This window comes from Ovis aries, chromosome 8 (genome assembly GCF_016772045.2).
Source record: "Ovis aries strain OAR_USU_Benz2616 breed Rambouillet chromosome 8, ARS-UI_Ramb_v3.0, whole genome shotgun sequence".
Taxonomy (NCBI): domain Eukaryota; kingdom Metazoa; phylum Chordata; class Mammalia; order Artiodactyla; family Bovidae; genus Ovis; species Ovis aries.
The window spans coordinates 28,681,843-28,706,564 of record NC_056061.1 but is presented as its reverse complement, the minus strand read 5'-3'; the positions used below and the strand labels follow the sequence as shown (position 1 = coordinate 28,706,564).

General features: G+C 43.5%; 1 long non-coding RNA gene across 2 annotated transcripts in view; it reads left to right on the top strand.

Annotated features, from left to right (window-relative positions):
- The window catches only part of LOC114116191 (uncharacterized), a 112,848-nt gene that overhangs the window by 31,737 nt on the left and 56,389 nt on the right, over positions 1–24,722 (top strand). For both annotated transcript variants that reach the window (XR_009601613.1, XR_006060602.1), the window contains one exon: positions 2,176–2,330. This is a non-coding gene — a long non-coding RNA (uncharacterized LOC114116191). The remainder of the gene's footprint in view (positions 1–2,175; positions 2,331–24,722) is intronic.

Here is a 24,722-nt window from a genome sequence, read left to right as displayed (position 1 = left end):
TCCGTTCATCTTTGTAGACTTAATGTTGAGCACCCTGCCTTTGACCAAGAAATGCATCCACTACTATTCAGAGATTTTCCTGTCTTCTGACTCCTCTTTTTCTTCCCTAACCAAGTTGCGTTGGGAAATAAGGGAACTAAGGGAACTAGCTTCCCCTCCTCTCGTAGTGAGAGAGGTCTAGAAGTCAGTCTCATGGGTAAACTGAGGCTCCCCTAGATGCCTGCTGTTTCACATAACAAGTTCTCCCAGAAAAACCAGTTTGGGCAGCACATTCTTGTCTAACCACATCTCTCTGCTGCTGCTACTGCTAAGTCGCTTTAGTCATGTCCGACTCTGTGTGACCCCAGAGACGGCAGCCCACCAGGCTCCCCTGTCCCTGGGATTCTCCAGGCAAGAACGCTGGAGTGGGTTGCCATTTCCTTCTCCAATCCATGAAAGTGAAAAGTGAAAGTGAAGTCACTCAGTCGTGTCCGACTCTTAGCGACCCCATGGACTGTAGCCTACCAGGCTCCTCCGCCCATGGGCTTTTCCAGGCAAGAGTACTGGAGTGGGTTGCCATTGCCTTCTCCCCCACATCTCTCTAGAAAGCCCTATACAGAGAGTGCTAGCTTCCTATGTGGTATCCACTCTCTTTCTTTCTTAGAGACAGAGATACAATGTAATTCCAGGTGGCATGTAGTCAGTCAAAGGACTATGATTTTCTGCCTCTTTTGTAGAAGATGAAAGCAGAAATTGTTGGATGGAACTTCTGGGAAAGACTTTTACCCTTCCATCCTACCTGCCTTGTTTGGGGTGTGGATATGATGGCTGGAGCTGCAAGAACCATAGTTCACAAAGAAGAGACAAAGAATCACAAAGACTCAGTCCTAATTTTCTTGATTCTAATTGATTCATAAGCCACTGATCCAATGCCAGTAATTACCCACACTGTCATTTCACATTAAACAATAAATAGACCATTGTGTTTAAGTCACTGTAACCAGTCCTGTTACTAGCAGCTAACAGCAATTTCTAGTTGATACACTGAATTAGATGATAGTTCAGTGAATACTTGAAGGCCTTAGTTACAGGGAATTGAGCTCTTATAAAGGCACGGTTCTCAGAAATTCTTCCTTTGCTGACAAGCCCTGGTGTCAATACTGTCTGAGTTAAGTGAAATCTTTTTGGTGTTCCCAAATTTAACTTCTTCAGTGAAAGTGAAAAATGAAAGCCACTGGGCTCGCTCCCTAGAAGCAGTTTTAGGAAAGCAAGTCATCATCTCCCTTTGACGCGTGGTCACCTGCGACAGCATCGCTGATACCATGCCCGCGAGCTACATGCTGAAGTTCTCCAACATCTGGCAGCTGAGCTGCCACTGGCTTTTTTAAGCACAAGTAAAACCAAGCATTCAAATTGTTCCCAATTTAGCCTCTGAAGCATTATGTTGGGCGCCTCTACCTTGGTCCACAGCTGCCAGCAATCCAAAGCTCTTTCTTGCACAGACATTTTCAGTTTTTTAAATTTAGGTATTCTCACTCCCAATGGTGGTGAAGCTACCCTGGGGGAATTTTTATAGAGGCGGTCACCGTTGTGTCTTACAAACCAAAGGTGTCTGAAAGGTTTCCCTGGGGCTGGGGTGGTAGGGACGGTCTTTAGAAGAGAGCAGAAAAACCTGCTGAGAAGCTGAAAGTCCCGTGTCCTATTAATGCCTTATGAAGAACATGTTCCTCTCTGTAGCCAGGCCCTCATCTCAAGCAGCCAATTGTTTTTCCAGTTTTTTAATGAATTTATTTAGTTTTCATTGAAGGATAATTGCTTCACAATATTGTGTTGATTTCTGCCATATATCAACATGAATTAGCCATAGGTATACATATATCCCATCCTTCTTGAGCCTCCCTCCCACTTCCCACCCCACCCCACCGGTCTAGGTTGCTACAGAACCGCAGTGTGAGCTCCCTGAGTCATACAGCAAATTCCCACTGGCTGTCTTTTCTACATATGGTAGTGTATGTTTCCCTTCTACTGTCTCCATTCATCCCACCCTCTCCTTCCCTGCCCCCCATTCCTGCCATGTCCAAAAGTCTGTTCTCTATGTCTTCAAGCAGCCAGTTTTAAGTGGTAGTCATGCCATAAGGGTGGGGTCGAAGTGGTGGGAATAAAACGCCACCTTCTTTCTCCTTCATGCCTGTGCAGGGTGAGAAGCCGAGTCAGTGGGAGGCAGCACTCCGGAACTGAAGGACTCCATCCTCAAGGGCTGACCATCCCATCTTGTGGACCCCTTCATCTCCAGACGATGCTGCCCAGGACCTGAGGGTTCTTAGACCGCCCTCTCCTTCTGTGTGCTCCAGGTTAGTGCCACAGTCTGTAAGAAGCAAGTGGAATCAGAGAATATCCGCAGCACAAGGGGCTTCAGAGACTGCCTCACCCCACTTTCTAATTTGACATATGGATAAAACGAAGTCCATGGCAGAGAGATGCCGAGTCTCAGGGCGCATCACTAGTTGGTGACTAGCTTTAGGTCCTGACCCTAGGCTGGCAAGTTTCGCATAGTAATAGATAATAGCAAGAGCGCGCACACACACACACACTCACACACACACTCACATACACACACACACAAACTCTTGTTTAGTTCACTATGTGCAAGGTGCTGTTGTAAAATATGTATAGTGTTGTGTGCATGTTATCTTCCCCATTTTATGCTTAAGGACTACAAAGCTCAGAGATGTTAAGTAACTCGCCCAAAGTCACAGCTAGTGACTGGCAGAGCCAGAACTTGAACTCAAACAGTCTGGCTCTGCTCTTGACCCCAGCACAGTCCTGACATACTAGCGTGCGGTCTTGACTCACTTACGGTCCAGAGGAAGGATCTCTAATAAATTCCTTGGCCAGAGGATTCCTGGCTTGATATCTTACCCTTGGAGGGACATTTCCTGAAACATGAAGGTATGAGGTACTAAAGTAAGGCTTCGACCAAAACTAAAACTAAGCAAAAATGTCCATGGTCAAACAAATGTGCCAAGTTGTATTAAAACAAGTTAAACAGAATTGCTTTTACCACAGAACTTCTCAGAGCCTTCAATATGCCAATGGACACTGTGAATTTTCTAAAAGAGTCTAAAAGCATTTCCTAAACCTTTTTGGAACGTAGAGCATTTTTTCATGCATTGATGTCATCACACATCATGTGGCTTCTGGAAAACTCAATCAAGTTAAAAAGGCAAATTTTATTTGATGTATTGTTATGAAAATAGCTTTGACCTCAAGAATGCACTAAAATGGAAAACAACTTTGACTCAAAGATACCCTCCAGGGTTTCCTGGAACACAGTTTGAGAACTGATGTCCTAGAAAATAATATATTAAAAGTAAGACTTGAAGGACACGATCATGGGCTAAATAGCATCTTGTCCTTGTGAAAGACAAGGAGAAAAACGAATGAAAGAGCATGAATGTGTTTTAAGAATCAGTCTTTCTTTCTACTAACTCCTTATTTTCCCTTTTCTTTCGCTTCTCTTCCCTCCTTTCTTTTCATTTAAAAATTCCTCATTGCTCCATAAAGGATTTAAAGTGGCTCACTCTTCCAGTAAGTCAACCTTCCTATTGATAGAGACACAAGGCAGAATAAGTAAAGTGTTATTTTAATGAGGGGGGGTGCTGTCCCTATCCCCCCAGTTCTCCTTGATTTGCACCCCTATAAATCAACCTGAAATTTCTATCATTAGCATTTTGTTTGTTTAGGTAAAGCCATGTCTTTCTAGAAAGAGGCTCTGGCTCAGATATAATTTGGATATGGCAGGAAGTGTGACATGTTGGGCTACACCACTTGAGTCTCTGCACAACTGGCTCAGTTTAGGAAGGTTTTCCCGAATAAGAATCCTGAGGGATCGGAACTCAGAATGGGGGAGTACTGCAGCGGCTACCCTCAGGGGACCCTAGAAAGTGAGGTACCTAGTGAGAAGTAGCTGCTGTTTTTTAGGAAGATATCCAAAGGTGCCTTTTATTCATTTAACAATTTGGGGTCTGCCCTGGATCCGAGGTCATTGTGTGTTTCTACTAGACTAGAGTTCTTTGAGGACTTCCCTGGTGGCTCAGACAGTAAAGAATCTGCCTGCAACGCAGGAGACCAGGGTTCAATCCCTGGGTCAGAAAGATCCTCTGAAGAAGGGAATGGCAACCCACTCCAATATTGTTGCCTGGAGAATCCCATAAGAGAGGAGCCTGGCAGGCTTTAGTTCATGGGGTCACAAAGAGTCAAACATGACAGAGTGACTAACCCAGGGGTCTTTGAACCTGACCTCAACCTTCAGGACAAAGCCAGTGTGACATCCGGGGTAACCCAGACCAGGTGGGAAAATGAAACATCTGTCCTCCGGGGTGACGCAGTGTCCTCCTTTGTAACACTGGCCTGTGCAACGTCACCTTGTCCTTTTGCTCACGAGGCGGCTGACCCGCAGGAAGATGCTCTGGTGCCCACAGCCTGGGGCCAGAGGGAGAATCACCGGGCGGAGGGACGCTAAGGGTCCCCCCTTCCTGAGGACAGCTCTGCCTTCCTCGCTTCCTTGTCTTTTCCAGCCTTGGGTTTTAGGGCTCCTGCCAGGTGGCGCTAGCAGTGAATCACCACCTCTTACACTTGCTGCTGCCCGGTGCCATATGCCACGTATGAGCCCAAGTGTGCCAGGCGAATCCTTAGCTGTTTGCCTGGAGTGGGCTCACGTGATTGATCTGCTCCTCGTCCAGGCAAACCCATCCAACTAAGCATTTTATAAACAATAAAACAAGTTTATTTGGGGTTTTCCACATACAGTAGTACTACACACTCCTTCAGAAAATACAGATGAGAAGGTGAAAAAGTCACCCACAATCCTGTCCCCCAGAGATAAGGACAGCCAGCTCTGGATGTGAACCCCACCTGCCCTACAGACACGTGTGGAAGGTCCCAGGTGGGATTCATATGTGGCCAGAGTCATGGGCATTCTTCCACCCTCCCCGCCCTCCATGCCCATCCCCACTGCTTTGCAGCAGTGTCTACACTGCAGAAGGGGCTGGGTTTTGTGTGTGGATTCTCTGGCTTAGAGGGTAATGGAGAGGACAGCGTGGAGTCAGGCCCCCTTTCTGTCTCAGGGACGGATGAATCTGATGGGGTGCGAGGGGGGAGGAGCCCGCTCCACGATTCTGAGTAGGATTCAGTGTGTCCCACACAGTGAAGTTCAGCTTTGCTTAGGCGAATGAAGGATGTCTGTTCTCCATCGTGTATTGAAGCTGCTAATTTCCTTTTGGGACACCCCTGTCATGGAGTAGGGGGCCTCATGTAGGGATACCACCCTCTTGCCAAGTGTCTGCCAGTCTAATTCCTGGTTCCTCTGCTCACCCTTGATGCTGCCTTGGTATTCCCTTTAGATCTCCTAATTTGAAGTCTGTATTTAGTCTTTTCTGCCTTAGCACATGCATAGTAGTTAAAAACGAAATCCAAGACGTCATAAACCATCGGCCTCCTGTTTCATATAAAATGTATGAGGAGACATCACCAGCATTCACAGGCTCTGATGAATCACCTCAGGTTCTCAACATCTCCCCACCACTCTTAAAACATTTTTTTTTAAATTTTGAGTTGGGGGCTTCCCCTGTGGCTCAGTGGCAAAGAATCTGCCTGCAATGCAGAAGCCGCAGGTGACGCAGGTTTGATCCCTGGGTCAGGAAGATCCCCTGGAGGAGGGCATGGCAACCAACCCACTCCAATATTCTTGCCTAGAGAATTCCATGGACAGAAGAGCTGGGCAGGCTACAGTCCATGGGGTTGCAGAGAGTCGGACGACTGAAGCAACTTAGCACAAGCACGCACATAGCCAGTGAACAGTGTATCACTCTGAATTCTTCAGCTTAAACAAGGAAAGAGCTGGGGAAAGTTGGGTTCTTTTGAGGTCTGCGCTGGCCAGCTAGAGCAGTCCTCTCTGCTGGCTCAGCCTCTTCACCGGCAGCCCCTGCTGGCTCATCTGTTTATTCTGTAATCAGCGCTAGAAGGAGACTCATGGGGAAATTTTTGCTTGGGGGCCCAGAATTTGTATTTCAGAACTTCTTCCCCTCGTTAGAGCACCAGATTCTGTCAGGAGAGTCTGAAAACAATAGCTCTCAGTGCTCTTCCAAAAATGCTCTTGATAATAATCATTGGTAATTTCAATATCCACAAACATGGTCTTTCTAATACTGTCTCCCAGTTCTTCAACTTCTCCTCCTCCCAGTGATCTTATCCTTTATGGCATCTTAAAAAATTTTTTATATGTCTATCTCACATAGAGTACGGCTTTCATTCATTTTTAAAATTTTATTGGTAAATAGTTGATTTACCTTGTATTAGTTTCAGGTTTACAGCATAATGATTCAGTTGTGTGTGTGTGTGTGTGTGTGTGTGTGTGTGTGTGTGTGTGTGTGTGTATACACGTATATTCATTCTTCTTCAGATTCTTTTCCCATATAAGTTATTACAGAATATTGAGTAGGGTTCCCTGTGCTATACAGGAGGCCCTTGCACTGGTTGGTTATCTATTTTATATATTGTAGTGTGTGCATTTTAACCCCAACTCATAATTTATCCACCCCACCTCACCCTCCTACATTTCCCCTTTGGAAACTGTTTTTGAAATCTGTAAATCTATTCTTGCTTTGTACATAAGTTCATTTATAAAAATTAGATTCCACATATAAGTGATGTCATGATATTTGTCTTTCTCTGGGTGACTTAGTATGATAATCTCTCGGTCCATACAAATTGCTGCAAATGGCATTCCTTCTTTTTTTTTTTTTTTTTAGCTTAGTTGCTCAGTCACGTTCGACTCTTTGTGACCCTATGAACTGTAGCTGGCCAGACTCCTCTGTCCATGGAATTTTCCAGGCAAGAATACCAGAGTGGGTTGCCATTTCCTTCTCCAGAGGATCTTCCTAATCCAGGGATTGAACCCGCATCTCCTGTGTCTCCTGCTTTGCAGGCAGATTCTTTACTCACAGAGTCATCTGGGAAGCCACTAGGAAATGACAGTGACACTCTTTAAGTAGGATTTTCTACCAGTTTCATCAGAATTGACCGCATATCTCAAAATCTTAAATGGTTGGTCATCCAGATGGCAGATTTAGGAGAGGGGACGCTAGGATGGAACAGGACAGAAACTTGGTCTGTTAAGGGAGGCGGTGACCCAGCAGCTGAGAGCTCACACTGAGACTCGTCAGCGGTGGGTTCAAGTCCTTGCTCTGGAATGTTAATGAGATGACCTAACCTGAGCACCTTGAGAGTTGAGGTGATGTGTGGAAAGCACCGGAACAGCATCTGGGACATAGGCACTGTCACATACTCACTGTTAAGACTTTTTTAAAAAAATTAAGCATGGCACCGAGAAGTTTGTAAGTACATTCTGTTTTTAAGCACAAATGTTCAATCGGCATTTTGACTCTGTAGGGTGGTGTCAGTATCTGTCCTGCAGATGGGAAAGTGGCTCTCTAGGCTGCCTGGCCTATCCCCAGGAGAGGGGGTAACACAGGCATGTCCGTGGAGGGCGTGCAGGTGAGTTACCCAAGGTAGGAGGAAGGACTAGACTCTCCCCTGGCTGCCAGGATGGAGGTGCAGAAGCTCATTCATCTTTCCCTGGGCATGTGGCTGGTCTCCTTAGAAACTGCTGGGGCAGGTCTGGTGGTCAGGGCGCTTGGCCCGAGGCCCCAGCATGGGCTGCTCACAGAAGCATGTGACTGGGGGAGGAATGACAAAGTTGGCATTCTTTCTCCAGGTTATTGACACAGGAGGTGGGAGGGGATGGGGGCACATGGGAAGCTGGTGAAGACATTCCCCCAACTATTCTTTTTTATGGCTGAATAATATTCCATTGTAGGTATGTACAACATCTTATTTATCCATTCCTCTGTCAATGGATGTTTAGACTGCCTCCATGTCTTAGCTATTGTGAGTAGTGTTGCAATGAACATAGGGGTACATGTATCTTTTCAAATTATAGTTTTCTCCAGATATACGCCCAGGAGTGGGATTGCTGGATCATCTAGTGGTTCTGTTTTTAGTTTTTTAAAGAAACTTCCCATAGTGATTATACCAATTTACATTCCTGCCAGCAATGTAGGAGCATTTCTTTTTCTCCACATCCTTTCCAGTATTTGTTATTTGTAGATTCTTTGATGATGGTCATTCTTACCAGCGTGAGGTGATACCTCATTGCAGTTTTGATTTGCATTTCTCTGATAATTAGTGATATTAAGCATCTTTTCACATGCCTCTTGGTCATCTGTATGTCTTCTTTGAAGAAATGTCTATTTGTATCATCTGCCCATTTTTTGTTGGGTTTTTGTTTTTGAATATTGAGCTGCATGAGCTGTTTGTATATTTTGGAGATTAAGCCTTTGTTGTTTAGTTCGTTTGCAAATATTTTCTCCTGTTCTGTGGGTTGTCTTTTTGTTTTGTTTATGGTTTCCTTTGCTGTGCAAAAGCTTTTAAGTTTAATTAGATCCTGTTTGTTTATTTCTGCTTTTATTTTCATTACTCTAGGAGGTGGAGCAAAAAAGATATTGCTGCAATTTATGTCAAGAGTGTTTTGCCTGTTTTCCTCTAAGAATTTTATAGTGCCCGGCCTCGCATTTAGGTCTTTGATCCATTCTGAGTTTATTTCTGTATGTGGTGTTAGAGAATGTTCTGATTTCATTCTTTTACATTCTGTCCAGTTTTCTCAGCACCACTTATTGAAGAGACTTTTTGTCCATTGTATATTCTTGCCTCCTTCATCATAGTTTAATTGACCATAGGTGTGTGGGTTTATTTGGGGGGTTTCTGTCTTGTTCCACTGATTCATTATGGTATTTTGGCCGCTCATGCCCCTGGCCGTGCCCTTGACCTTGCCATCACTAACAGTTGTACTCCCTTGGTAATCTCAATTTCAAATGTTCCACCCTCTCATCATAGTTTTCTCCTTCCAGTTCAGGCTTCTATTCTGTCCAGTGGTTCTTCAACCTCATTGAGATTCACAGTCAATGGATCTGTCACCCTTCCAGTATTCCCCACCACCCCCATTGTCACCCACAAGTCCTCACTGCCCTCCTTACCTACTTAGATTATGTGGTTTCTCATTATCACCCTGGCCACTAATACACATTCAACTCCCTTCCACCTCTTCCTTCATTGCACCTTCTTGGCAAGACCAGAGAGGCCTGGCTGAATCTACCTCTGTCCACTGTGTCTGCACCAGCAAGGCTGAGCATGCCACTGGCTGTGGTTGAACTTCAGGTGGGACCTTGGTGCTGGCCTGGTCCTTCTATTCCATTTCCCTACACCATTATTCTCCCACTCTGTAAGACAATGATTTCGCATTTTCTCCTCCCTTCTCAAACCCTCAGTCTTCCTCCCCCATGCTCACTCTCAGCTGATGACCTTGCTTCCTAGTTCAGTGGGATTATAGAACAATAAACTGACAAGTTCCACATTCCCACCACCGCACCAACCCACCCACCCATCCTCATCAGTGCATATCTGTTCTGCCTTCCCTTCTGGCACTGGGGTGAATTTCCCAAGCTTCCATCAGCAGTACTCAAAGTGTGGTCCTTGCTCCTGACTGGCAGCATCAGCATTACCTGGGGGGTGATCAGAAGTACCAATTCTCCAGCCCACTCCAGACCTGCTGAATCAGAATTTGTGGAGTAGAGCCTGGAAACTGTCTCTGTAAGTGATTCTTCAGCACAGTGAAATTTAAGAAGCACTTAGCTAGAACCGTTTCTCTCTCACCTGCTCAGGAATATCCCTCTGGGGTGGTCCCCTATCTCTTTTGCATCATCGCACTTTTTCCTCTTTTGGATAGATAAATTTCCATTCCATCCTGTATATAGGCTGGATACAAAACACACAACCTCTCTTGATTCCAAATCCCACTTTAGCCACCACCCCATTTCTCTACTTCCTTCTTTCTCTTAACATCTCCTCAATCAGTCTTTTCCTCCCACCATCCCCTAAAATGAACTTGCTAAGGCCATTTTGGCAGAAACTGGCTATATGGTCACCCAACTGTTTCTTCTTTCTGGAGACAACTAACTGACATTTCTCAATATCTTTGCATGTAACTAGCCCAGATGACTAGTTCTTGGTGTGGGAACATGAACCTTCAAGCTGAGGTATTTGAGCAAGGGTGTGCTTCGACGTGGACTGTCCCTTCCCTTCTTTACAATAATGATCCCCACATTTATATCTCTAGCCTGGGCCCAAGGCTTGCTTATCCAACTGCCTACAAGGCATTCCACTTGGCATCCACTAGACATCTCAGTGGGGCTTCCTGGGTAGTGCTAGTGGCTAAGAACCTGCCTGCCACTGCAGGAGACACAAGAGACACAGGTTCAATCCCTGGGTCAGGAAGATCCCCTGTAGGAGGGCCTGGCAACCCACTCCAGTATCCTTGCCTGGAGAATCCCAAAGACAGAGGAGCCTGGAGGGATATGGTCCATAGGGTCACAAAGAATCAGGCATGACTGAAGTGACTTCACATGCATGCAACATCCAACTCACCATGTCCCACACCAGACTCCTGATGCCTTTAGTCACGTTTCACCCATCATCTTCTCCTTGATAAAATGTTAATTCTGTCCTCCCAGGTGCTTAAGTCAAAACAATGGACTAATCCTTATTTCCCACATCCCATTATTATCAGTTCCTACAGGTCTTACCTAAAAAACATCCTGAGCCTCATCTCACCCTTGCATAGGTGCTGTCTGGGTTCCAGCCACCGCTGTCTTCTCTTGCTGACACTCTTGCCATATCCTCCTAATTCTCTTCCTGCTCACATTCTGCCTGTCTCCATGCTGTTCTCAGTAGAACATCTAGGATGATCTTTAGACCCAGAAATCAGATTATCGTACTTTTCCAGTCTCACCCTGCCCCCAGATCACTCAGAATTAAAACCAAAGTCCTTGAAATGGCTCTCAGGCCCCACATGGACTGGCTCCCCATCACCTCTCTGACTTCATCTCTTCTGACTTTCTCCTTGGCTGGCTCCCCTCCTGTAACACTATCTTCTTTGCTGCTTGAAGCATATTCTTGCCTGGAATACACTTGCCCAGATAGTCACAGCCCACTCTCGCACTTCCTCTTAACCTGCAGTCAAATTTACTTTCACAGCGTGGCCTTCCCCGATATAAACTTATGCCCACCCACCCCTGTGCTCCCTGTGCCTCTTAGCACTTTCCACCACCTGGCAGACTAGACATAGGCTTATTTTTTTTGTTTGCCTATTCTTACCAGAATGTAAGGAGAACAGACCATCTTCTTTATTCTATGTCCCCAGAACATAGAACAATGTTAGGTGCACAGTAGGTACTCAAAAAAACATCTGAAATGAATGAGAGAATGGATAGCTAAATGGACCAGCCTCGTTGGGCCCAGGAGGGGAAGCAAGTCTCACCAGTTGAGTTTTTTTTAATAATTAAATTTATTTTTAATTGAAAGATAATTGCTTTACAATATTGTGTTGGTTTCTGCAAAACATCAACATGAACCACCCATAGGTATACCTATGTCCCCTCCCTCTTGAACCTCCCACCTCCCTCCCCATCCTGCCCCACTAGGCTGTTACCGAGTCCCGGTTCGAATTCCCTGAGTCCCAGCAAATTCCCACGGGCTGTCTCTTTTATATATGGTACATATGTGCTTTGTTTCTGGTGAATGAGAGTCCTTTCTTGCTCTCCTTGTGAATTTTGTCTCAAGGATCTTGTCTTCAAAGCCTTTCGTGTACCCTATTTTCAACTGCTTGGGAGACTTGTCTCCTCCTGATGGAGTTGGCCTCTTAGACACACTTGGTGGCATCGAACATGAGTCCCCAGCACAGCCTTTGCTCATGAGGCTCCGGGCCCCCATTTGATACTGCAGGGGTCCTGCCACGCACTCACTGAGGTCTGCCCAGCAGCACAGTGGACAGCACCAGGTTCCACTTGTGCAAAGGTGCAGACAAATCATCATGACAGCTTCAAAAGAGAGGAGGGAGGTTTGAAGGCCCTTTCAGTCACAGGATTCTCGAGGAGAGATGAGCAAGACTGGGCAGGCGGCTTGGAGGTGCCACTTCCTGGTCTTCCCCACTCTCTGACACTGTCTCTGGGAAAGGTTGTTGGAACCAGAAAACACGCAGCTTTGTTGATGAAAAGCCTGTTTATTCCTAGTACACTGGACACTTTGTTCAAGAATAGTTCATCCATTTGAAAATATTGCCCTTGTAATGGTGCCAAGGTCATTCTCTGCTGGGGTTATCAGCAGAGTACGTGCCAGCTCTGCCTGGGGTATTTTAATAGGTGTATCGTTTCCCTGCCAAAGTGACTAAAGAACATTACATAGTTAATTTGTATTCAGTGCTCTCCCTGCATGCATTCTTAATATTCAGTTTTTACTGGGAATTTAAGAAGAAAAAAAAAGAGAAAGAAATGAATAAATAGGTTAGGATACAATGAACTGCTTTAAAAAAGGAATTTTAAGTGGTTCTGACTCATTTTGGAGTTCTGTACCCGTTTGATAATAACAATATACTTTGCAAAGCATTGGAGAGTTTTCAAAAAATTGTTATATTCATTTTCTCCTTTGATGCTCAAATTTACCCTGAAAGGAAGGATGCTGTGTCCTCTATTTTAAATGAGAAAATTGAGGCTCAGGAGGAAATGGCTTGTCTCAAAGTCAAAGAATTAAACATGATGGAATGAGCGTTAGGATCCCAGTCTTAGTGCCTAGGTCATAGCTGTCCATGCCAGGGCAGAAAGCTGGGTGATACAGGCAGGTCCATGGAGGAGGCAGGTCTGGCTGGGTTTGGTCAGAGACCCTTGAAGTCTAGAAGTGAATGCAAATGGAGAGCAACATTGTCAGCAGCTCTGGCCTTCTGTGTCAGCCAACACAAGATAATGAACACAGTTTCTCACCCTAAAAACCACGTGGAGATTCTACCTGCAGAGTGGCTGATGAGCACGAAGCGGGTGTGGCAGCACCTAGGGGAGGAAAGCATCCCACGCAGCTGCCCCCTGGCCCTCTGGGGAAATCTCCACCCTGGGCTTCAGGAGACCAGAATTCCAGTGCAGTTCCACAGGCATAGGTCTATTGCCTGACCTTGGGCAAACCCCATGTAAGATAGACTCTATCACCTCGGCTCACCCCTTGGTAGAGACAGTCAGCTTCCATGGATGGCACACAGAAATACAAAGCAGGTCCACAAGCTTGTGATTGCCACAAAGCTGGAAAGTGTAGCTGATGGTGAATGACAGGTCAGTTTTCCAGATCTTGAGACTCGTTGGAACATCAGGATGGAACCTCTAAGGTAAATGGACAGAACTCTCCTCGGCTTTAACAAAAATTGCATCAGGAGCAACATTCATTACTGATCGACATCAGTCCCACTCTTAGAAAGTGAAAGGCACATGTTTGGACTGGAGAAGATTTATGAGTTTTAGTTGGCCAGAAGCTCAGTGTGACTGGAGCTGACAAAGACATTAGTACAACCACGGACTCTATTGACAGAGGTGTAGGGACTAGGAGGACTCACCTTGAGCTTGCATGCACAGTCAAGTGAACACGGGCCTCCATAACAATGCTCTTCAAGAGGGTCATTGACAAGCTGGAGGCAGGGTAAGTGGAGAAGAAATCAAGGTCTATGACAGGGGCTCTATGGCCTATAAGGGGCTTCCCTGGAGGATCAGATGGTAAAGAATCCACCTGCAATGCAAGAGACCTGGATTCCATTCCTAGGTTGGGAAGATCCCCTGGAGAAGGAAATAGCAATCCACTCCAGTATTCTTGCCTGGAGAATTCTATAGACAGAGGAGACTAGTGGGCTACTAGTGGGCTGCAGTCCATGGGGTTGCAAAGAGTCGGACATGACTGAGCTCCTAACACTTTCATGTGGCCTGTAAAGGAGAATACTCACTGGAGTGACATGATAGTGGTTGTCACATAATTAGATGATCAGGAGGATGCGGAAGTACGTAATCTACATGAAGAGCTGCAGGGCTGGAACTAGATTAGTGAATGAAAACCAGAGGGATGCAGAGTTTAGATGTAAAAATGGGGGCGGGAGGCCTTACGACGTGGTGAGTTCCTGCCCATCAGACGTGCAGCAGCCTGACCTTCTGCTGGGGGTTCCTGCCCCGTGTGGAACTGGTGCTGGGAGATGCCTCCAGTGCTGTGGAAAATGAGAGAATGCATGTGATGCAAACTCAACTCTGTGAGTGTAAGTTCGCGCTGCTTGAGGAGCTGGGGTCATGCCCGGGCCTTCCTTCGTCAACACTTTGCACTGTCCTGGGCAGGAGTAGAAGCTCTCCTCTAGTTTAGGATCCGTCTCTAGACTCTGCCCTTCCTCTGAATAGGCATGGAGACCAGAATGTTGCTTTGCCAAGGTTTTTGAGTGTGTTTTATTTCCATCTCCCACCTGGGGACACTGAAGTAGTAGCAAAGACTTCAGGGTAGGGGAGAAATTCTGAGAAAGCTCCAGAAAAGGCTCACCTCTTGGGAGGGAGTCTGTTCTAAGCAAGTCAAATGAGCTGGAAGCTCTGTGAGTCTGGCTTTACTGGGGTATCTTTTTTTTTCCTTTTGGATCTACAGAATTAAGGTTGAGGTTTTTCTCTTTTCTGTTTCTTTTTAGAGGTTTCTGGGTTACCTAATAGATCAGCTGAACAAATCTGGAGAAATTTATCTTTCAAACAGAACTACTATTCAGGTGCTAAGTAATGAACTCTGTATCCGTGAAGGTGATTGACAAAATGAAGCTCTTAGGCTTGAGAACACTGTGGAAATGAAGCCCACAGCTTCAGGCATGAAACCAGATGGGATTCTGACTGAGGAACTTTCCTGAAGGGTGACTTTGTATTTTGCATCTGTGGTGTGCCCACCTCTGCTGTTTGTTCCTCATATCTGGACACCCTCCCCTACCCCATGCCCATTGCGCTAAAAATCACTACAGCCCCTAGCCAACCACAGGAGATAGTCCCAAACCAAAAGTCCTTGCCGCACCCTGGACCTGGGAAGAACCCCTGTACAAAGTGGGCTGGATTAAGCAAAGACTCTCTCCTGGAAAATGGTGTTAGGCCTGGCCAGTCAGGTGGTCAGCGGCTGGCTGGAGCTGGGCTTGAGGTAGAAGGGCAGAGTTGAAGCAGCATTGTCTGACATGTGCTTTCAATCAAACAAAAACATCCTGTTCAGTTACCATAACTAAAAGAGAGGCTGATGCAGCTGTGGGTGCCTGGCGTCTCCCTCCTTCGCCTCAACAACGGTGATCTCCCTGGGACGAGTTTGCTCACAGTGGATCTATTTGCACAGATTCCACCACTATAAAAACCAGGATGCTCTTGGTATTTATTAGGCTATTTGGGATTAAAAGTAGTCGGTTGCTTTAAGTGCAGAGTAGTGGTCATGAGCAAGGGTTAGAATCTTGAATTGTGTAGCGTTTGAAACATGCTGTTCTCTCAATCTTTTTGAAAAAATGTACAAAGGCCATGGGTTTGTAACTGTTTTTACCAGTCTCCCAAAAGTGCCTTTCAGATATTGTAAATGATGGTCATGCTTATAAGGTTGAAACATTATTTTAAATCAAGGACTAAAGCCTTATTACTTTTGTAAAACACTAAAACTCATTCTGGAAGAAAAGCAAAGATCTTTCATAATTTTAATGACAAATGCAATTTTAAAGCAATTGCATTTGGCCTTGACAGATAGAGACTTGAAAAACAAAGATACAACAAATTAGAGGCTCTCTTTCTTATGTTAAATAGAAGTTACACAGTGGCATCCAGGGCTTGGTATGATGGCTTCACAGTGCCATGAAGAACTCAGCTTCCTTCCATCTGCCATCTTTAGCATGTGGTTTCCATCCTTGCGGTCATCAGAAGACTGCTGGAGCTCCAGCCATCAGGTCCATATTGGAAGTGGGGAAAAAATGAAAAGTCTAAGAGCAAAATGTACACACCAGTTGGTTGGGGCCTGTCCAAGACCTTCTACTTATGTCTCGTTGGCTAGGTTGAGTTCCATAGTCATCTGGCAAGGGAAATTGGAATATGAAAATATTGAGTCAGGCTCACTAATGTTTCAGTCAAAAGTAGAGTTTCATTAGTAAGGAAAACACTAGGAGGTGGTCTGTCTAATGGTCTGTGCTCCACAGAAAGGAAAATTTCTATAAGACATTCTATTGGCTTAATATTTTATAGTAAAAACGTATAGAATTTCGTATAAATTTTTCATTAAGAAACCACTTCATGTTGTAAGTCGCTGATAGAATTTTCATAGCGGACCTACCATCACTTCAAACTAAAGCCACTCACTGAACTCTTAATCATCTTACTCAATTGTCCCTGTGTCTGCTAGTTCCCCAGACCCGAATCAGAGTTCACTTAGTCACTGTTTATCCTTCATGTTCAGCCAGTCACAAATTTTAACTGTCTCCTCTCCAGACCACCTCTAAAGTCTTTCTGTTCCTGTCCACCTGCACCATCAGCTCAACAGAGCATCCCTGAAGCCAGCTGCTGTGCTGGGCTCTGCAAATGCAGTGATCATTAAAACATTTGGTCTTATGCCTTCAGTCCTGGGTTAGGCAACCCTGCCAGGCTAACAGCTGATCTTCCTGATTCCTGACCCACTCATTCCTGCACACACAACCCTTGCTCAGACACTGTCCCATTCCTCCTGCAGAGTGCAGTCAAAATCTGTTTTTCGAAAGCCTTTGAAGCCTTGCACTTGACAGTGCCCTTTGTGACTGTGCTGTTTGTTGGCCACGTGGAAGGACGGTGGATTCTAGAAAGATCTCTGTTCAGCCATTTCCTGGCATTGTGATCTTGGACAGAATCTCTGGCTCCAAGTGGTGCATGGCAACAGTGGTGTGTAGCAGTGAACACTTGAGTGGGCTTGTCAGAACCAGGAACAGTGAGGAAATCTAAAAGAACCTTCTGTATGAAAAAGGTACTTGACTCCCTTTGGATCAATTCAAAGAGGCTTCAATGACTCTTAAGAGGATTAGGCCAGAGGACTTCAGTGCAACTTTTGTGCTTTTGTTCCCTAGGTAGAGACCCTTGACAAGTGACACACACAAACAATACTTGGGGTGGAATAAGAGCTTCGTAATCATCTATATGAGGCCCATAATACAATTCAGCATCTCTTAAGAGCCTCAGAGTCTATAAACATTTGCAAAATATTTCATTTAGCCTTCACAATCACTGAAATGCTTGAGGGGAGAAAAAAACAACCACGTTTTAAGATTTCTCTAGCAGAAGCATCACCCACAATCTCAACAGTCATTTAAAAGGACTTAGTCTCCAGACCTGTCACCCTCTTACTCTCCCTCATTTATACTACTCTTTTTAGAGCTATTGCCTGGAAGGAGGTGAAGTGGATATCATTAGCTCCGTCTGCAGTTGTGGAAATTGAGAGAGTAGTGAAGTGACTTTTTCAGAATCATAGCAGTAAATGGTAGAATGATGAAGCTCAGTCTGATCATCTGACTCTCATTCTGTTGAGGAGGTAAAGAGAGAGACAGAAAATGGCAACAACGAAGAAATAGAAACCGTCTCATCCTCCTCCTACTCCTATCTCAACTCTTGCTAAGACTTCAGAAAGATAGGAAGAAGAGAGCACATGAGGAGGGACAAGCCAGGGACAAAACAGCTCAGGGCGTTTTGTGGAGAGGCTGGGTGTAGAGCAGGTGGCAGTGTGAAGAGAGTAGGATCATAATCCAAGAAGCAGGATCATGGAAATAACCTTGGAGGACCAGAGCAGAAAGACACTGTTCTTTCTGGTACCTTCAGATTATGTGCCTTTAGAGACCGGATTTGGCAGGTGGATATTTGTCCTTTTAATTGTTAAGCATTTGTTCACTTTTCTCCTGCTAATCACAACCTAAATTCCTACTTGGAAACTACCACTAACCCTGTTCTCAACCTATGGGTCTCTGGAGGAGCTAAGTTGACCCCTGGCCCAGGAATCAAAACCCTGACCTGGGCCTAAGCTACTCACTGCTCCAGATTTCCTTAGGCAATGTGATTTGGTTAGGAATGAGCAGTGATCCAGGAAGAGCCAATGTGATTTTCCCGATACTCTAGGACAAAGACCCACTTTCTGCTGGGTGTGGACCCGGAAGTGTGTGATTCTGGGAATTGCTGACAGTTATCTGATGGACATGAGCCTGTTTCTGAATGGCTTCAACATTCAACAAGAAGTGAGCAGAGAGATGGAGGTAAAATTGGATCCTGATAAACTTCATTCAGAATCTTGTTTATAACAACCTTCTTCCTGAAAACTTCAGTTCTAGGAGCCAACACTTTGTGGTGGTTGTTGCATAACCCAGTTGGCATATGTCTTTTCTCAACTGTGGTCAAATGGATCAAGTTTCATAAAGTAATATTTTAACTTTATACTAACTATTGGCAGAGTCAAGGTTTGTCATATAAACTTCTTTTAAGGAATTTCTTTTTTCAGAGAAAATTGGGAAGATTTGCAAAGTGTTTCTGCTTCTGGCTCCAGGGAGTGGCAGATACCAGACTATCCTCCTGTCAAAAGCAACCATAAAACCTATACTTATAAACACTGTTGTCTGACAGCATGGAGAAACATCAAGGCAGCCAGGATTGTAGGGGATTATCTGTGAGAGAATGAAATATAATTCCAATCAAATGCCCAGATTTTGGTGAAAATTGACGAGCTAATTTTAAAATTTATAAGGAAAGGCAGAAGGCCAAGAATAGCAAAAACTACACTGAAGAAGAAAAAACATTTTTGAACACTATGAAATATGAAGCCTTATATTAAAACTATGGTAATTCAAACAGAACATCTCAACTATAGAAAAATAGATCAAAATGGTGAGTGACTCAGAGACAGCAAGTACCTAGGCAGAGAACAGTTAGAAATCTGTTTCAGTGATACAGCTGAGAGATGGCAATACTTAGTAGGTGTCAGATGTCATTTTAAACGCTATACCTGGATGATGACAAATGGGATGGGAACAACTATATTACTTTGAGAGCTATTAAGGAGGTAAAATATGGAGTATTTGATGATTTGATAATTTAGGAGTGATGAAAGAGAATTCATGATAACTTCATGCTCGTGGCTTAGTTATAAATGGATGGTGACACCCATCATTGGGTTAAGGTACATGGTTCGGAAGCATGTTTTGGTAGAAGGAGTAAAATAATTAGGATTTGGGCACTTTGGAGTCGTAGGTCTGAGGATGAGGAGAGGCATCAAAGGAGATATAGATTTGGGGGCTACCAGATGGATGGCACGTGCATATAATGCACCTTCACACATTTTGCTGACACCACTGCCTCTTGGATCCTCAGCCAAATGCTCTAAATGGGGGTCATCACCAGCTGATTGAATATACTTGCATTTGGGCGATTATACCAGACCCTCCTCCTTGGCTGCCACCTCACTGTCATGTCAAATGGCAACATGTTGTAGATTCTGGCTCCTCCCAACCCCTTCCAGACTTGGATGAAATGGCTTACCAGCTCATGGGGCCTGGCACTCTAAATGAAGTGTGTAGGGGAAACAGAGCAATAGTAATGAGTGCGAGGTTAGTGTGGGTACAGCAGAGGTAACAGTCGTAGGATCAGGGAGAGAGAAAACACTGCATCCTTTCAGAGTAAATGTTAGCAAAAGATACATAATCCTTATGTCAAGGAAGAAAGAAACCAAGGGAGATTTAAGGAAAAATCCAATATAGATGAAACCAGGGAGCCCACCCAGCACATGGGAAATTAAACAGGAGGCAAGTTACATTCTCCTAATGACTCTGGGCTTTATGCTGTATGACTTTATTCAAAGATTTTGTCCTTATGATTTGTGAATATTTAGGGAAATGGAATAATCTTATATTTGCTATTAGTTAATAACTGACATATTTCACTTTTTTTCAATTTAGCTGTCATTACTTACAAAGTACCACAACAACTATCACTACAATTTTCTTTCTGATGCTGATAGCTAGTGTATCTACAAGCAACTATATGCAAGTCTGTGAATATGAGTGTGATTGTTTGTGATGTGTTTGAGACAGATAAAATGAGAATGAGAGACAGAGATAAGAGATAGACCCAGTGATGAGCAGTGAAAATGTAGTGCATTTAAAACAAATCTGTGAATTCTTTGATACTTCTTCCATTGAGAGGGAGGGTGAATATTCCCTCCCCTTGAATCTGGGCCTTAGTGTTTTGTTGACCAATTGTAGTGACTGGTTGGCCAATGGAATAAGGCCAAGATTACACTCTATGTTTTCTGGTACTAGGTAACAGGGGCAGCATAGCATCTGCCTGATTCTCTGGCAATATTTAATAAAACTGGAAATTGATTTTTCAACAATAAAAATATCTAAAAACCTTATCATTTGGAGAATTTAAATTCTCCATTTCCTCTTTGATTAAAGAGGAAATTAGAAAGCATAGAAAATCTACAAAGTAATGGTAACACATACGTGACATATTAGAACCTATGGTATATAGCTAAATAGGACTCAGAAAGAAATTCAAAGTCCTAAATATTTATATCATTAAGCAAGAAAGAATAAAAATAAATTAAGAATCAAGTTCTGAAAGTTAGTAAAAGAACAAAACCAAGACAAGCAGATGGAAAGAATACTAAAGATAAAAGCTTAACTTACTACATTAGAAAACAAAAAGATGGCAATACTAAGAAATAAATCAACCCAAGATCTGGTTCTTTGGGGGGAAATAATAAAATATGTATAGATGTTAGGTAATCTAATCAAGAAGAGGGGCAAAAACACAAATTTACAAAATGAAATTGAAACACAAATAGCTGCTTTGCTTAAATATGCAAATAAATGACTAAGTGGATTTTTTTCTTAGAAAATAAAAATGGCCAAAATTCTCAGAACCGAAAGAAAAATCATAACAGACCAAATTTACATGAAGGAATTAGAAAACATTTTTAAGAACCTAACACTCAAAGAGTAATGAGCCTATATAGTCTCTCAGGCAAATTTTATGAAATTTTTAAGAAACTAGTAACTTCAATGCTATTTAAACTGTTTCAGAATGAAGGAAAAGAGTCAAAGGTGAAATTCTTTTATGAGCGTGAGATTGATGTCAAAACCCCCCAAAAATAGCACCAAAAGTAAATAAAATCATAGCCTAATCTTACCTGTATTTGGCAGTGCCAAAGAATGCGCAAACTACTGCACAATGGCACTCATCTCACACGCTAGTAAAGTAATGCTCAAAATCCTCCAAGCCAGCCTTCAACAGTACGTAAACCGTGACCTTCCAGATGTTCAAGCAGAGGAACCAGAGATCAAATTGCCAACATCCACTGGATCATCGGAAAAGCAAGAGAGTTCCAGAAAAATATCTATTTCTTCTTAATTGACTATGCCAAAGCCTTTAACTGTGCAGATCACCATAAACTGTGGAAAATTCTTCAAGAGATGGGAATACAAGATCACCTGACCTGCCTCTTGAGAAATCTGTGTGCAGGTCAGGAAGCAACAGTTAGAACTAGACATAGAACATCAGACTGGTTCCAAATTGGGAAAGGAGTACGTCAAAGCTGTATATTGTTACCCTGCTTATTTAACTTATATGCAGAGTACATCATGAGAAATGCTGGGCTGGGTGAAGCACAAGCTAGAATCAAAATTTCCAGGAGAAATATCAATAACACTCAGATATGCAGATGACAGCACCTTTATGGCAGAAAGCGAAGAACTAAAGAACCTTTTGATGAAAGTGAAAGAGGAGAGTGGAAAAATTGGCTTAAAGCTCAACATTCAGAAAACTAAGATCATGGCATTTGGTCCCATCACTTCGTGGCAAATAGATGAGGAAACAATGTGAAATAGATGTGAAAACAATGGCAAACTTTATTTTGGGGGCTCCAAGATCACTGCAGATGGTGATTGCAGCCATGAAATTAAAAGACACTTGCTCCTTGGAAGAAAAGTTAGGACCAAACTAGACAGCATATTAAAAAGCAGAGACATTACTTTGCCAACGAAAGTCTGTCTAGTCAAGGCTATGGTTTTCCCAGTAGTCATGTATGGATATGAGAGTTGGACTATAAAGAAAGCTAAGCACTGAAGAATTGATGCTTTTGAACTGTGGTGTTGGAGAAGACTCTTGAGAGTCCCTTGGACTGCAAGGAGATCCAACCAGTCCAGCCTAAAGGAAATCAGTCCTGAACATTCATTGGAAGGACTGATGCTAAAGCTGAAAGTCCAATACTTTGGCCACCTGATGCAAAGAACTGACACATTTGAAAACACCTTGATGCTGGGAAAGATTGAGGGCAGGAGGAGAAGGGGATGACAGAGGATGAGATGGTTGGATGGCATCACCGACTCAGTAGACATTAGTTTGAGTAAACTCCCGGAGTTGGTGATGGACAGGAAGGCCTGGTTTGCTGCAGTCCATGGGGTCGCAAAGAGTCGGACATGACTGAGTGACTGAACTGACTGACTGAATCTTACCTGTGAATAAGATATACAAATCCAGAATAAAAGAAATTGATAACAATATGTATGTTACCATTATTATTTCACAATGTATTGGAAACACTAGCCAACATAATTAAAGAAAAAAAATAGAGCTATATAAAACTTGGAAAGTGAAGTGAAAGTCGCTCAGTCATGTCAGACTGTTTGCAATCCCATGGAATTCTCCAGGCCAGAATACTTGAGTAGGTAGCCTTTCCCATCTCCACGGGATCATCCCAACCCAGGGATCATACCTAGGTCTCCTGCATTGCAGGCAGATTCTTTTACCAGCTGAGCCACAAGGGAAGTCCCAAAACTTGGAAGTAGGAGGTAAAATTACCATTCTTTTGAAGATAACATTGTTTACCTGAAGAATCCAAGAGATTCAAATCAAAATCTATTATAAATAGTCATAAAATTTATTTAGAAAGTTTGGCATGAAGTTAACATTAGGAAATTTATAATTTAATTATGTAGAAGCAATAGTTAAAATGTGATAGAAAAAATAGACCTCATGTACACCAGGAACAAAAAATAAATTGTTCAGAATAACTTTAAAAGGAAATTGTGCAAAGACTAAGATGAGAAAACTTTCAAATGCAAATGAACCCTTTTGAAAAAGGAAAGGCATATTATGTTCTTGGATGGGAATATTCAACATTGTAAAGATGTCAATTCCCCCCAAGTTAATCTATAAACATAAAACAATGACAATAAAATTGCTATCAGAATGTTATTTTAGAATTAGATAAGCTGATTATATAGTTTATTTGAAAAAAAAAATTAGTAACCAGAAGAAAAATCTGAGGGAAAGAAGATATAAGGGATGTATTAATTTTCTACTGCCACAAAACAAATTACCACCAAGTTAATGGCTTAAAGTAACACCTACTTAAGAGCTCAGAGTTCAGTAGGTCAGAAGCCCAGGCACAGCGTGACAGGGTTCTCAGCTCAGGGTCTAGCGGGACTGGAATTCAGAAGTCAATGAGGCTGTATTCCCTTCTAGAGGATGGACTGGGTAAGAATTTGTTTCCAGTTTTATTTAGACTGTTGACAGTTTAGTTCCTTTTGGTTGTAGGATTCAGGACCTCATTTCCTTTATGGCTGTCAGCCAGGAAATGTTAGCTCCTAGAAGCCTCCCAGAATCTGGGCCATGTAACCCTTTTCATTGTCAAAGCCTTCCCATGGTAAAGAAGACAGAGAAAGAGAGAGGATAGGAGGGTTGCATGACTCCTTCACATTTCGTGAAGTGTGAAAACTCAGTCATATGACCATGCAAATGCCAAAGCCTTTGACTGTGTGGATCACCACAAACTGGAAAATTCTGAAAGAGATGGGCATACCAGACCACCCGACCTGCCTCTTGAGAAATCTGTATGCAGGTCAGGAAGCAACAGTTAGAACTGGACATGGAACAACAGACTGGTTCCAAATAGGACAAGGAGTACGTCAAGGCTGTATATTGTTACCTTGCTTATTTAACTTATATGCAGAGTACATCATGAGAAATGCTGGGCTGGGTGAAGCACAAGCTGTAATCAAGATTGCCAGGAGAAATATCAATAACTTCAGATATGCAGATGACACCACCCTTATGGCAGAAAGTGAAGAAGAACTAAAGAGTCTCTTGATGAAAGTGAAAGAGGAGAGTGAAAAAGTTGGCTTAAAGCTCAACATTCAGGAAACTAAGATCATGGCATCCGGTCCCATCCCTTCATGGCAAGTAGATGGGGAAACAGTGAAAACAGTCACAGACTTTATTTTGGGGGGCTCCAAAATCACTGCAGATGGTGACTGCAGCCATGAAGTTAAAAGACACTTGCTCCTTGGAAGGAAAGTTAGGACCAACCTGGACGGCATATTAAAAAGCAGAGACATTACTTTGCCAACAAAGGTCCGTCTAGTCAAAGCTATGGTTTTTCCAGTAGTCATGTATGGATGTGAGAGTTGGACTATAAAGAAAGCTGAGCACCAAAGAATTGATGGTTTTGAACTGTGGTGTTGGAGAAGACTCTTGAGAGTCCCTTGGACTGCAAGGAGATCCAACCAGTCCATCCTAAAGGAAATCAGTCCTCAACATTCATTGGAAGGACTGATGCTGAAGCTGAAAACTCCAGTGGTCACCTGATGCAAAGAACTGACTCATTTGAAAAGACCCTGATGCTGGGAAAGATTGAAGGTGGGAGGAGAAGGGGACGATAAAGGATGAGACGGTTGGATGGCATCACCGACTCAATGGACATGAGTTTGAGTAAACTCCCGGAGT